Genomic DNA, 13,098 nt, shown 5'->3' with positions numbered 1-13,098 from the left:
AGCTGGATCCCACTGCTGTCTTAGCCAATGAGGAGGGAGAGTCCTTTGAGAGTCGAGGCTGTCATGAACATCGCTGGATCGCGATGGGGCTCAGGTAAGTATTAGGGGTGGCTGGAGGGATGCTGCACACAGAATGCATGAACGTAAAAAAAAAAAAAAAAACCTAAAGCCTTTAGTACCACTTTGATTGAAAAATGTCATTGTATTTGAAATGTAATTTAATTTTAAACAATATTAGCGCTCCAGTAGGCTACTGGGTTCTATGTTTATTTTTTGGCTTCTCTGTAGCCAGGGAGAACATTTATTGTTTGAGTAAGTCCATTCTGGATTCTACTGGTACAGGCTTGATTATTTTCCCCGGTTTTCCCAGTGAATAGAGGGTGGAAGAATACAGACCCTGGCCAGCAGATTAATGCCTCTTCAGCTAATCCCTGGTCAGTATGGGGAGTGACCAGCAGGGGGCTGAGAGTGGTATAAATGGGCTGGAACCCAGAACAGAGGTCTCTTGTTCCTGGGGGAGTAAGACCCAGCCTGAGGCCTGTGGCATCCCTGGGAGTTAACCTGCAGCTCAAATAATCTTTATGGGGTCCCAGCTTTTGCTTTGGTTGGGGGACTTCTAGCCTAGCCTCCTAAAGATTGCAGAGAGCTCTTCTAAGGATCCAGAACATAGGCAATCCAAGTACAAGAACTGACTGATATTGCAGGCAGCTATAGTATTCAGCAAACAGTAAGTACTAGCCTTCTGAACCTAGAGACTTTTTATGGTCTCTTATAGGAGAGCTTTCCTTTGGTACATTCGGGACTGTGGCTGAGGAGTCCCTGATTAGTACCGTTCTTCCACACCTCAAAGGGGGATCTTTCACTGTGAAGTATAAGTGCAGAGTTAATGTCCTTATTTGCAAGTTCTACAGGTATTGGATCACACCTTATCCAAGTTTATACTCAAAAATAAAAAAATAAATAAAAAGGCATCAATATTTTAAACATAAAGTGCCATGTGCAAACAGAAACATCATATATTATACATGTGATCATTATAAACAGCCAGTTCTTTGACTCAAGAGATTGGGAAATATCATGTGCCTGGCTTCTAGGAGCCTATCAGGGAATGGATCCTGGGATCAAACAGCCAGACCGATACCATCTGTACACTACACAACTTTAAATTTAAGTTTAAAATACATTTTAAAAACATTTTATAACTTGTTAAATTTAGCTTTTGGTGCATCAATAGCACTCAGTTATCAAATCATCTGTGCCGCTGCACACTGCTGTCAGTGTCACTGTGAGAGTCAATTTCATGTGTGTGTGCCTCCCCATTCTAATTTCTTTCCCTCCTGAGCCCTGTCCCTAAATGACTTATTATATTGAAAATAAAATAAGAAATATGTTTTTTGCTTTAATATCTGTAATTAGATAATAATTGTTACCCCAGCATTTCATATTCCTGCTATGTGGCTGCTGTACCATGTACTTGTATGAGAAAGCATCCTGTTCTCTTTGTATTGCTTCCTTTATGTAAAAATCCTGGTGTTCCTGCTAGTCCATCTGATTTTCTATTATTTACTTTTTTAAACTGACCACACTAAGCATGAGACCACATTGTGGTCAGTTCTCTAGCTGTGCTGGGGCCTGCTCTTTTCCAAGACTTGTCCTGACTGGAAGCTCAGTGTACCATTGCTTCTCCTCCCCTCAGCTGTTATGCAGCTGAGAAAAGAGGGGGCAGAGGGAATGTGATCACTTAAAAAAAGGGGGAAACATTTAATTTATAATGTTTTTTTATGTTTTTTTTTTAATATCTATACATAAATGTTTTGCCTTTTGTTTACATTTTAAATGGAGTGGGCTGTTTTACAAGGTGATCATTTACAATCACTTTAAATCACATTGCTAATTGCACATTGTACTTGTTTGTAGCCTAAATACTGAAATTTGCACTTAAAACTGTAATTTTATAACTTTTGGAAATGCCAGTTATAACTTGGCTGTGCCACTAAATTGTGGGTGTTGTTTTAGTAAATTTCAATCTGGTAGGTTTGCAACTCTGATTTGAGACAGGGTCTAGGTGGGACCAACATGTGAAGTGTCCATGCTTTAAGAACATTAACCCAGAAAATGCATAGATTTAGATTATATGCATTATATGGGGACTGTGTTTAAACGTATGTGATATTATAGTGACTTGGTTTAAGTATATTTTATCTCTTCATCGTACTATCTAAAAAAGAAAAAATGTGGCTGGGGTTAGGCTTTAGCTTGCTGCACACAGGCCCCATGTCTGCTGTAATGACTGCTCATCACGCGGCACCGCAGCTCCAGCTGAGATGGAAGCACACAACCAGAGATGCCATGGCTGCCTTTAGGCTGCCAGTTCTTGTCTGTGTTTATTTGTGTAAGAGACACTTGATAGAAAAGGACGGGCCGTGTTTATAAGAGAGGGAAATCCTCTGATATGAAGTCACCAATACAATAATATAACTTGCTAGGGAGGCCGTTATAGGACTGTACACATGTCAGTGTTGCGGCTGTTCAGTCCTCTTTTCAAGGGCCGATGGGTTTGTTTACAAGTAGCTATTGTCTATAAAAGCTCCTGATTGTTTTACCACCATAAGTAGTAGCACTTATCCCAATGAGCAGTGTGGAGTTATGGCCATAGACTGGAGAGAGCTGTGTATGGGGAGTGAGGACATAGACTAGAGAGAGCTGTGTATGGGGAGTGGGGACATAGACTGGAGAGAGCTGTGTATGGGGAGTGGGGACATAGATTAGAGAGAGCTGTGTATGGGGAGTGGGGACATAGACTGGAGAGAGCTGTGTATGGGGAGTGAGGACATAGACTAGAGAGAGCTGTGTATAGGGAGTGGGGACATAGATTAGAGAGAGCTGTGTATGGGGAGTGGGGACATAGACTGGAGAGAGCTGTGTATGGGGAGTGAGGACATAGACTGGAGAGAGTTGTGTATGGGGAGTGGGGACATAGACTATAGAGAGCTGTGTATGGGGAGTGGGGGCATAGACTAGAGAGAGCTGTGTATAGGGAGTGGGGACATGGACTAGAGAGAGCTGTGTATGGGGAGTGGGGACATAGACTGGAGAGAGTTGTGTATGGGGAGTGGGGACATAGACTATAGAGAGCTGTGTATGGGGAGTGGGGACATAGACTGGAGAGAGTTGTGTATGGGGAGTGGGGACATAGACTATAGAGAGTTGTGTATGGGGAGTGGGGACATAGACTATAGAGAGCTGTGTATGGGGAGTGGGGACATAGACTGGAGAGAGTTGTGTATGGGGAGTGGGGACATAGACTATAGAGAGCTGTGTATGGGGAGTGGGGACATAGACTGGAGAGAGTTGTGTATGGGGAGTGGGGACATAGACTATAGAGAGTTGTGTATGGGGAGTGGGGACATAGACTATAGAGAGCTGTGTATGGGGAGTGGGGACATAGACTGGAGAGAGTTGTGTATGGGGAGTGGGGACATAGACTATAGAGAGTTGTGTATGGGGAGTGGGGACATAGACTATAGAGAGCTGTGTATGGGGAGTGGGGACATAGATTGGAGAGAGCTGTGTATGAGGAGTGGGGGTATAGACTGGAGAGAGCTGTGTATGGGGAGTTGGGGCATAGACTGGAGATAGTTGTGTATGGGGAGTGGGGACATAAACTGGAGACAGCTGTTTATAGGGAGTGGGGACATAAACTGGAGAGAACTGTGTATAGGGAGTGGGCACATAGGCCAAAGAGAGCTGTGTACAGGGAGTGGAGGCATAGACAGGAGGGGGCCAATGTATCTGGAATGGGGCCATAGACCAGAAAGGGCTGTGTATGGGGGGTGGAGACATATGCCAGGGATAATCATAATGTATCTCAGATCTGAAGTTAATGAAAATGGAAAGGGGATAAGCCGGGAGCTTGAAATATGCAGGCTTCTTGGCAGGGCAGAATATTAGTGATTAGAGTGGCTTTGTAACCTCTCCAGTCGGGATGGAGACTCCCATGGACCGTCACATGGCTAATTTTGATGTATATACACAGGAGGCTCTAGGCCTTTTATTGTTAATTTCAAGTATTGTTGTGAAAGCCAGGCACCACTTACTTGTAGTTTAATGCAACTTTATTGTTCTAGCACAAATACAGACACGTCACCCAGCTCCTTCAACCAGTGCTTTGGCTTATTTGTAGAGTCTTATGATTAGGCCCCAGAAGGAGGTGAAACACGTCGGTTAGCAGTTGGGTGGAGCCTCTGTATTTGTGATGGAACAATAACGTTTCTTTTAACTACAAGGAAGTGGTGTGCAGGACAAAGTGAAGAGCATGCAGTGTATGGGAAGAACAGACCTCGAAGAAGTGTGCACCTACAGACTGGAGAGTAGCAGTATTTGGAGCAATATAAATTGTGAGAAACTGTTGTGAAAAGCCAGATTCATTAAACTGACTCACTTTGGTAAGGCTGCTCATATGTATTAAAAAATTCACTGGAAAGGGGGGTCCTGAGCAAAGTCAACTTACATAAGAAGTTGTAAGAGCACCACACCCATAGGTCAAAGAGTTCAAACTGTATTTTATTATATATTAGATAGTTGGTTGGATATTCAGAAGACTCATGTTTTGGGGGTTAAACACACCCCCTTCATCATAGCTTTGGGGACTTTTTGAACTCCCGACTGGTTTTGGATTATTTATCCCACTGAATATCTCATAAAAAACCCCTTTGGGCTCTTTCACCTAAGGGTGTGGCGCACTTACTGCTTCTTATGTAGCTGGGTCTAGCTATTTTCATCTGGTATACAATACCACCATTTGTAGTCATAGAACTTTTATGTGGCCATATATATGTAGCCCTGCCCCCTGGGGAGCGGCAAAGTGAACATACTTCCTCCTCACTTCTATTGCCCTGAATATGGTCCAACCCACTTGACACTATAGGCTCAGAAGTTTTGAATGAGTAGACACTACCAGATTGCGGTAAAAGATCAAATTTACTAATCTGTAACTTAACCACTTGCTGACCGCCCAAAGTATATTTACTGCGGCAGTCAGCCCCTCACAGGCAAATTGACGTAGTACTACGTCGCTAGCCTGTGAGCCTCTAGGGGGCGAGCGCGTGCCGCCGGAGGCGCGCTCCTGCCCCCGCTTGTTCCTGCACATCCCTGCGCGTGTGACCGGCGGACCCGATGTCCACCGGTCACTTGCGATCGTCCGCTGCAGAGGGAGAAAGGCAGGCGGCTGATGTAAACAAAGCCGCCTGTCATTCTCCCTGGTGGTGTAACTGCAGAGATCATACGATCCTGCTATGTAGGATCGTATGTCTATGTGGTTACATGAAAAGCCACACCCCTTTACAGTTAGAAGCACGCCCCTAGGGACACATTTAACCCCTGCATCTCCAATAAAGTTAACCCCTTCCCTGCCAGTGTCATTTTTACAGTAACAGTGCATATGTATAGCACTGATTACTGTAGTAATGTCACTGGTACCCCCAAAAGTGTCAAAAATGTCAGTCAAGGGTCCGATCTGTCTGCCGCAATGTCGCAGTCTCTCAAAAATCTTCCGAGGCTTAAGTGGTTAAGATTAGAAGAAAGAACAAACAGTTTCAATAAAACAATCAATATAAAAGATCAACATTACAAGAGGGATCCTGAATCCTCAGGCCAGAGTTGTATAGGATTCAGCACTCAAGATCTAAAAGAGCAACCAAATGCATATATATGTTATGCTATATAGTTGAGGACTAATGTATTAATAATCTGTTAATAGATTATTCCTCAAATGTAATGCGAGAGTGACCATAGAAATCAATGCTTTACTGTAATAAAGAATAACGCCAAAATAGTACTAACTTATCTCAGTGACTATATTAACCTGAAACTTAGGCTATATCAGAGTGCACTATCCTATAGGGGGCCCCCTTTACTTTAGATTGCAAGAGTCTCCTGAATGAGCAAGGCCTTGCTTTTCTTCGCCGGCAAAGGTATCCTTAGTCATCCCAGGGAAAGTATTTGTAATCCACGGTAAAGCTGACGATCAATTGTAATCCATCATAAGAGTAACAATTAACTGTAATCCAAACTGGAAAGGAAATAGGCTTCTGTGCTCTGTCCACTGATATCCAATCTAGGGAAACTGGAAGGATGGGGTGAGGCCTCCTTATATACCACGCACTATTCAGCACTGCAGTGTCCTGTGGCAACTGTTTTATGACAAGGCAACTCTCCGCTGAACTGAACTGTGTCACAGGCCCCCATCCCCCCCCCCCCCCCCGGCTTGGTCCAGCAATTACAGTATATGCCCTAAATTGGATCTCTCTCACCCAATGTGATGAACTCCACGTCTCGCTGTCCACACCCCCAGCTTCCCACTCTCTTCAGAAGCGCTTGCAGTCTCTCTGAGTGTCTCTACACCCGGTCCAACACCGAGCTCCTTCCGCACACTGCTCTCTCTCTCCGGTGTCTTTCCGCTAGGCCTCTGGTCTATTTCCTCTGCACTCCGCAGCAGCTCTTCCCCTCCTCACAGCGCGCTGTCCTCGAGGCAAGAGAGCGAATCCTGATCCCGCCCCCCTTTTTATAGGCACTCCCATCTGCCTTTGCGAGTCTCAATGCTCCCTGGGAGGATAGTCCAATCAAACAGGTGGTCCACAGTTTCCATTCCTTCCGGGACTATACCTCCCATAATCCTGTGTTCCATTACTTTGCAGAAGCTTTAATAATAAAGTAACAAAACAACCCCGAACAGATTTAGATGAATCATGTAGCCAGGCTACATCTAAGAAGACTGAGTATCAAAAAAAAAACGATTTGACTTCATTCCATTTAACCACTTAAGCCCCGGAAGATTTTACCCCCTTCCTGACCAGGGCCTATTTTGCGATTCGGCACTGCGTGACTTTAACGGACAATTGCATGGTCGTGCGATGCTGTACCTAAACAAATTTGACGTCCTTTTTTTCCCCCACAAACGGAGCTTTCTTTTGGTGGTATTTGATCACCTGTGCAATTTTTTGATCATGCGCTATAAACAAAAAAAGAGCGTCAATTTTGCAAAAATAACAATATTTTTCAAATTTTTTTATATGAAATTCCCCCCCCCAAAAAAAATGTAAAAATCTAAAATTTTTAACATTTTAGGCCAATTTGTTTTATGCTACATATGTTTGGTAAAAAAAATCGCAAAAAGTGTATTTTGATTGGTTTGCGCAAAAGTTATTGCGTTTACTAACTAAGGGAAAGATTTTTGACATTTTTGTTGTTTTTTTTTTTTAACGCGTAATGGCGGCGATCTGCAATTTTTTTTGCGGGACTGCGACATTGCGGCGGACAGATCGGACCCTTGACTGACATTTTTGACACTTTTGGGGTTACCAGTGACATTACTACAGTAATCAGTGCCTACGTCACTTTGCCTGTGAGGGGCTAACTGCCGACGTAAATCGTCGTTAGGCAGTCGGCAAGTGGTTAAAGCATTTACAAAACATGTTCAAAAACTCTCCACTTAGAGGTTCATGACATGTATAGATTCCATGCACAGTTCACATGTAGGCTCGATGCATTTTGGGAATCCTTCTTTAGGAGCACATGTGAAGGAATCTAAAGAGTGTACATATATCCACTAAGCATATCATTTTAACAAATACAACATTAAATTTGTTTACAAATTGATACATCATATACATGCAACATACCATTACACTGGAACCCACTCTTGATCTTTGTGGACAAAATCAACAGATATAATCGACAACATGAATATGTTTCCCAAGGAGGTGCATCTAGAAAATGCCAAGATGGAGCCACTGCCTCTCAGATAGAGATCTCAGGAAGTAACCAGCAGTCTGTAATATGATGATCAAACCCCCAATAGTGTAGCTATAGTGTCACAGCATGAAGAGGTCACCAATATGACCAAATGGTAGTTAAGGCTTGTATAAACAAATGGCAGCAGGGGCTCCCAAAATATGTCCATAGTATGGACAAATCTACAAATAATATAATATATAAGAATATATATAATATATAAGAAAAAATAAACAACTAATCATCCGCTACAGAAATAGTTGCTGACAGAACCTGTCCATCCAGATCAAACAGGGAGCTCACCATAAGGTGATGTTCACATCATTCCAGCATATAAAGAATCTGAAAGAGCTTTCTTCAATAAATAATCAAAAAAGGTACCATCCCTGTACCACCTGATCTCTGTGTACTGTACCAATATTTTGTCCAAGGAGTACACACTGAGCGATTATATTAAACACCTGGAAGCCTCAGGTGTCAAAAACTGGGTCCATAAAGTGAACCAGGACAAAATTCCAGGCATCAAAACCGGCACCAGTCGACTAAAGAGACATCCGTGTAAAGCGTGTGTGCAAATGATGTCAGAGCCCATGCATCCCCGCTCTCACGCATGCACGTCCAGTGGACGAGCACACATTAAAATGCATGAGCACGACACAGTCAAACTAGAAAGTAAATACCAAAGGGGCCAAAGTTAGCCACAAAACAAACAAAAAATGAAAGGCATCCATAGAATCAAAGAGGGGACCCGCCTATCAATAAAACAAAACAGGAGTCCTAGCTGGGAGCAGGGGAGGACTGGGCCAGGGGGCAGGGGGGCAATTGCCCCCTGGGCCGCTCTGATGCCCTTAAAAAAGGCTGCACCGATTCTGCCACAGACATGCCTAAAGGATTCCTGGTGAAGAAAAGTAAAAAGTCCCCCCTGCTGACCTACTGAGCGCGGGATGAAGACCAGGACAGAGTGCAGACCTCCTACCCCAGCATGGATGGTGTAAACTGTGTCTGAGCAGAGGCCGGTTCCATGCCCTACTGGAGACTCTCCTCCCCCAGGCAGCCCCGACCGAGCTGTCCCAGCTCCCCTAGACTGCTTCCTGCTAGCCAGGTCGGGAATCCAGATTTGGCCGGTGAGTAGAGAGTACGTGGAGCCAAGCTTCAGCCTGGAATGAGGGTCAGGAGGAGACAGGGAAGAGGGAGAGTGGGAGTCGGGCTGAGTTTCTGCACCATGGGCCTCTGGTTTGAACTTGCCCCCTGGGCCGAAAGTTGCCAGTCAGCCCCTGGCTGGGAGGCAGTGGGGAGCAGGAGCACCACAAGGGAAACATAGTAATACCGCCAAATGAAGAACAACAATTATTAAAAAAAAGAACAATAATTTAAAACCCTACTATTTGTATGCAAGATTAATTAGCAATACACTCATTGCCTTATAAGTATTACTATCACTTTAGTTGAGGGGTCTCCAAACTCTCTAAACAAAGGGTCAGTTTACTGTCCTCCAGAATTTATGGGGGCCAGACTGTGGCCATTGGGAGTAGAAATTATCCTGGCATCAGTGGGATTATGCAGTGGCATGCTGGGGAAGCAGGCTTAACCACTTACCGCCCGCCCGCCGTCATATGACGGCGGGACGGTGCGGCTATTATCCTGGGCGGACGTCATATGACGTCCGCCCATTCAAGCACGGCAGGCGCGCGATCGCGGGCGCGCCGCCGTGCACTGCCAGTGTCGGCGTGTCCCCGGGACACAGCCGGTCACCGGCAGGGGGGAAACAGCCAATAGGCATGGCTGTTTCCCACGTGATCGGCTGTGTTCCAATGACACAGCCGATCACAATGAAGGCGCCCGGGAGATGACCGCGCATGCGCGATCGGGAGCGCGCAGCGCGGTCATGTCGGTGGCACTGTGTTCCGTAGGAACACAGCTGTCACCGGCGGTAGTAAACAGTCACTGACAGTGACTGTTTACTATGTGATCGGCTGTGAATCCATTCACAGCCGATCAGAAAATGTAAACACAGAGCAGTAACTGACTGTTACTAGCTCTTCTCTCCTCATACAGTTTCCAGTATGAGGGGAGAAGAGCTAGAAACATTGAGTTACTGCTCTGTACCCCTGTAAAATGTAAAATCACACAAATAAAGGTCCCCACACACAGTCCTCAGCCCCCCCCAATGTCACCTGTCACCCAACAGTCACCTAATCAGTGCCCAGAAATTGACACCCATAACGTTCACATGTGAGCGCAGCGATCGCGGGCAGAATCACCGCGATTCTGCCCGCGATCCGGAAATCATTGCAAATTGCGGGACGCCTGTGCGTTGCCCGTTTTTTGCAATAGCACCCCAAACGCTGTGCGATGTTGCCGCCATTTCAGCCTGCCGAATCGCAGTAACATCGCGCAAACATCGCATGACGCCCAAAAAAGGTACAAGAGCTTCTTTGGGGCGTCATGCATTGTTTGCTTGATGTTACCTCGATTTGGCAGGTGGAAATCGCAGCAACATCGCACAGCGTTTGGGGTGCTATTGCAAATCACGGGCAACGCACAGGCGTCCCGCCATTTGCAATGATTTCTGGATCACGGGCAGAATCGCAGTGATTCTGCCCGCGATCGCTACGCTCACATGTGAACGTAGCCTAAAGTTCACCGGTCACCAGAGACTGCCATCAATACCGCCGTGCACCATCGCCCGTCACCTGTCACCCATCAGTGACCATCGCCCGTCACCTGTCACCCCATCAATCACCGTCACCTGTCACCCCATCAGTCATCGCCACCTGTCACCCCATCAGTCACCGTCATCTGTCACCCTATCAATCATCGTCACTTGACACCCCATCAGTGATCGTCACTTGTCACCCCATCAATCATCGTCACATGTCACCCGGTCAGTGATTGTCATCTGTCACCCCATCAATCATCGTCACTTGTCACCTCATCAATCATCGTCACCTGTCACCTCATCAATCATCATCACCTGTCACCCCATCAGTCATCATCACCTGTCACCCCATCAGTCATCGTCACCTTTCACCCCATCAGTCATCGTCACCTGTCACCCCATCAGTCATCGTCACCTGTCACCCCATCAGTCATCGTCACCTGTTTGCCATATACATGCAATCACTTACTGACAGCCTAACGACTATATGCATCGGCCATTAAAAGCTAAATACTGGGGTTATGGCAGCAGATAGCCCCCATAACCCCGGTATTTTTTGAAACGGCGGGCGGTCGGCTTTCAGATAAGGGTGGTCCCAGTGGCGGATTCGCCGCGTAATTACCCTTACGGTGCAGGGGAAGAGGTGCCCCCCCCCCCTCCTGCCGCATCCCAGACGTTTTCCCAGCTTACCGGACCCGCCGGCAGCGGGGAAAACTATCCGGTCCCGGATCCTCAGAGACAGGAAGTCGAGTGAGGGCAAGATGGCCCTCACTCAACTCTATGGTCTTGGAGGACCGGAGCTACGTCAAAAGACGTTGCCTAGCAACCGGTTTAAAGGGCCGCTTTTTTTTTTTTGCTTTTTTTTTTCTCCTCTTTCAACAATTTTTTTTTTTTTTTTTTTCTTTTTTAGTGTAGTTGTGAGGTGTGAGGTCTTTTTGACCCCAGATCTCACAATAAAGAGGACCTGTCATGCCTATTTCTATTACAAGGGATGTTTACATTCCTTGTAATAGGAATAAAAATGATCAAAACATTTTTTTTTTTAAACTGTGTAAAAATAAGAAAATAATAAATAAAATAAATAGGAAAAAAAAAAAAAAAAAAATTAAAGAGCCCTGTCCCCGTTAGCTCGCGCGCAGAAGCAAACGCATACGCAAGTCCCGCCCACATATGTAAACGGTGTTCAAACCATACATGTGAGGTATCGCCGCGATCGTTAGAGCGAGAGCAATAATTTGAGCCCTAGACCTCCTCTGTAACTCTAAGCTAGTAACCTGCAGAAATTTTTAAAATGTTGCCTATGGGGATTTTTAAGTACCAATGTTTGGCGCCATTCTGTGAGCATGCGCAATTTTGAAGCATGACATGTTGGGTATCTAATTACTCGGCGTAACATTATCTTTCACATTATGGAAAAAAAATTTCTAAATTTACTGTTTTCTTATTTTTTAGATCAAAAAAGTGATTTTTCTTCAAAAAAATCGCATTTGGAAGACTGCTGCGCAAATATGGTGTGATAAAAAATATTGCAACGATCTCCATTTTATTCTCTAGGGTCTCTGCTAAAAAAATATATATAATGTTTGGGGGTTCCAAGTAGTTTTCTAGCAAAAAAAATGATTTTAGCTTGTAAACACCAAGTGTCAAAAATAGGCCCAGTCTTAAAGTGGATAAATGGACAACTTTGTGTAAAGCGCTACTTGGATGTTAGGCCTATGTATGTGGCCAGGCTGTGAAAAAGTGTTACACATGTGGTATCGCCATACTCAGGAGGAATAGCAGAATGTATTTTGGGGTGCAATTTTTGCTATGTACATGCTATGTGTTAGAAATATTGCATAAATGGACAGCTTTGTGTAAAAAAAAATGTGTTTTCATTTTCTTTCCACATTTTCCAAAAACTTGTGGAAAAAAATGACATATTTAAAAGACTCATTATGCCTCAAAAATTATACGTTGGGCTGTTTGCTTTCCAAAATGGGGTCATTTTATGGGGGTTTCCATTGTCCTGGTGCTCCAGGGCCTTCAAAAGTACGATAGGTTGTCAGGAAATTATATGTGTAATTTGTGCTCCTAGAATGCCGGACGGTGCTGGTTGGATGTTAGGCCTCTGTATGTGGCCAGGCTGTGAAAAAGTCTCACACATGTGGTATCGCCATACTCAGGAGGAGTAGTAGAATGTGTTTTGGGGTGTAGTTGCAAGTATACATGTGCTGTGTGAGAGAAATAACCTGTTAATACGGCAATTTGTAAAAAAAAAAAAAAAAAAAATCTTCATTTTGCAAAGCATTGTGGGAAAAAATTACAACTTCAAAAAACTCACCATGCCCCTTATTAAATACCTTGGAATGTCTACTTTCCAAAAAGGGGTCATTTGGGGGGTATTTGTACTTTCCTGACTTTTTAGTGTCTCAAGAAATGAGATAGGCCTTCAGTACATCAGGTGTGATCAAGTGTGATCAATTTTCAATGATTCCCACCATAGCTTGTGGACTCTATAACTTTCACAAAGACCAAATAATATACACTTACTTGGGTTATTTTTACCAAAGATAAGTAGCAGTATAAATTTTGGCCAAAATTTGTGAAGAAAAATTACTAATTTGCAAAATTTTATGACAGAAACAAAGAAAAATGCGTTTTTTCAC

This window comes from Pelophylax lessonae, assembly GCF_965119305.1.
Source record: "Pelophylax lessonae genome assembly, chromosome: 3".
NCBI lineage: Eukaryota > Metazoa > Chordata > Amphibia > Anura > Ranidae > Pelophylax > Pelophylax lessonae.
The sequence above is the reverse complement of the archived record's forward strand: the minus strand, read 5'-3'. Positions refer to the sequence as shown.